Genomic DNA, 2,500 nt, shown 5'->3' with positions numbered 1-2,500 from the left:
CGCGGGGCGCGGGGCGCGGGCGCGGGCGCGGGCGCGGGCGTGGCCGTGGCCGGGCGTAGGGCGTAGAGGCGTAGAAGCCGTAGATGCCCTTAAAGCCCTTTAAGCCATTTAAGGCTTTAAGGCGTGGGTGTGGCACGGGCGCGGGCATGGTTGGTTTGGACGTTGCACGGTCTAGGCATGGACTTGGCATGGGTGAGGCACGGTCGCTTCAACGGTTGGTTCTTAGTTGCAATGCCATGGCACGGGCTTTACCACGGTTGGTTCTTGGTTTCAAGGCTTGGGCACGGCCGAGTAATGGGTTTTATTCACAAAACCAACTCCATATATCTTAGAAAACATTAGACTTGATGGAGATTCAAAAAAAAAAAAAAAAAATTTTTTTTTTTTTGACGCCTCGGCCGAGTCATGCTCGAGCAATGGCCGAGGCAGGATGGAGCGACGGCCCAGTCATGCTCGAGCAATGGCCGACCGGACGACTGGAACATGTTTTGGAGCTTGTAAAATTAATTTAAAGATAATCCCATGGGTTCTCTTCACAAAACCAACTCCATATGTCTTAGAAAACATTATACTTGTTTGAGATTCTCAAAAAAAAAAAAAAAAAAAAAATTTCACGCCTCGGCCGAGTCATGCTCGAGCAATGGCCGAGGCAGGATGGAGCGACGGCCCAGTCATGCTCGAGCAATGGCCGACCAGACGACTGGAACATGTTTTGGAGCTTGTAAAATTAATTTAAAAATAATCCTATGGGTTCTCTTCACAAGACCAACTCCAGATCTCTTAGAAAACATTATACTTGATGGAGATTCAAAGAAATTAAAAAAAAAAAAAAAAAAATTTGACGCCTCGGCCGAGTCATGGCCGAGCAGGATGGAGCGACGGACGAGTCATGCTCGAGCAATGGCCGACCGGATCCTGGAACGTGATTTTAAAAAATTAATTTAAAAATATTCCCATGGGTTCTCTTGATTATAGCTCGAGCATATATCTTAAAAAACATTATACTAGATGGAGGTTCAAAAAAAAAAATAAAAAAAAATAATTTTTTTTTTTTGGTCATGGCCTTGGAAAATTTAATGTTTACTGGTGTCACATGGCCAAATGTTCGTTTGTATCTTTAGGGGGGGGTGGTTCCTTGAGCTTGAAAATGTTGACCAAGAGTTGACTCGCATGATAAGAGCATAATTTGCTACGGACCCAAAGACGGATTATGACCGGGCTGACCCGACAAGTCGCGACCGACCGCCGGTGACCCCCCGCCGGCGGCGGAGCTCCGGCGACCGCCCGCCGGAAAATTTTCCGGCGACCAAAAATTTTCCGTGGATGAAAATTTGTTGGAATATGAATGTTCTCCCTAAAAGGTTAAGAACCAAGGCGGAGGCAAGTCTAGTGAGGTAAAATAATGGGTTGAAGGCTCGTGAGAAAACGTTAGAGCCGCCGATGCATGCTCGAGCGACGGGAGAGAAATGCTCGAGCGACGGGAGTGAAATACTCGAGCATGATCGAGCACGGGCCGAGGCATGCTCGAGCGACGGGAGAGAAATGCTCGAGCATGATCGAGCACGGCCGAGGAATGCTCGAGCGACGGGAGAGAAATGCTCGAGCATCGAGCATGGCCGAGGCATGCTCGAGCGACGGGAGAGAAATGCTCGAGCATGCTCGAGCATGGCCGAGGAATGCTCGAGCGACGGGAGGAATGCTCGAGCATGATAGAGGATGGCCGAGGCATGCTCCATCGCTGGCCGAGGCATGCTCCATCGCTGGCCGAGGCATGCTCGAGCGATGGCCGAGGCATGCTCGAGCGACGGGAAAGAAATGCTCGAGCATGCTCGAGCATGGCCGAGGAATGCTCGAGCATGCTAGAGGATGGCCGAGGCATGCTCCATCGCTGGCCGAGGCATGCTCGAGCGATGGCCGATGCACGCTCGATCGTTGGCATGATCGAGCGATGACCGAGTCATGCTCGAGCGACGGGAGGGAAATGCTCGAGGCACGGTCGAGCGATGGCCGAGAGATGGCCGACCGAGAAATGCTGGGGCGCGCTCGAGCAATGGCCGAGGCGACGGGCGAGAAATGCTCGAGGCACGCTCGAGCGATGGCCGAGAAATGCTCGAGCGATGGCCGAGAAATGCTCGAGAGACGGCCGAGAAATTCTCGAGGCACGCTCGATCAATGGCCGAGTCACAGCTTGAGGGACGGGAGAGAAATGCTCGAGTCATGCTCGAGCGGCGGCAGTGGGGCGAATGGCGAAAGTGGGTTAGGGCATCAGAATACTTCACAGAGGTTAATAAAATTTCCCAGAAAATATTTTTGTACCCCTCCTCAGCCATTTTAATGTTTACTGGTGTCAGATGGCCAAATGTTCGTTTGTATCTTTAGGGGGGGGTGGTTCCTTGGGTGGGCTGGGGACTGGGCCATGGCGGGCCCGGCTGGCCCATTTCATCAAGTCATTCCTCGACCGCGGCGGGGATGTGTGGGCTTGGGACACACGGCGACGCGG

This window comes from Urtica dioica, chromosome 2, assembly GCF_054948205.1.
Source record: "Urtica dioica subsp. dioica isolate 48M chromosome 2, U.dioica_male_clone48M_v1_H2, whole genome shotgun sequence".
Classification (NCBI taxonomy): Eukaryota; Viridiplantae; Streptophyta; class Magnoliopsida; order Rosales; family Urticaceae; genus Urtica; species Urtica dioica.
This window is presented reverse-complemented; position numbering follows the sequence as displayed.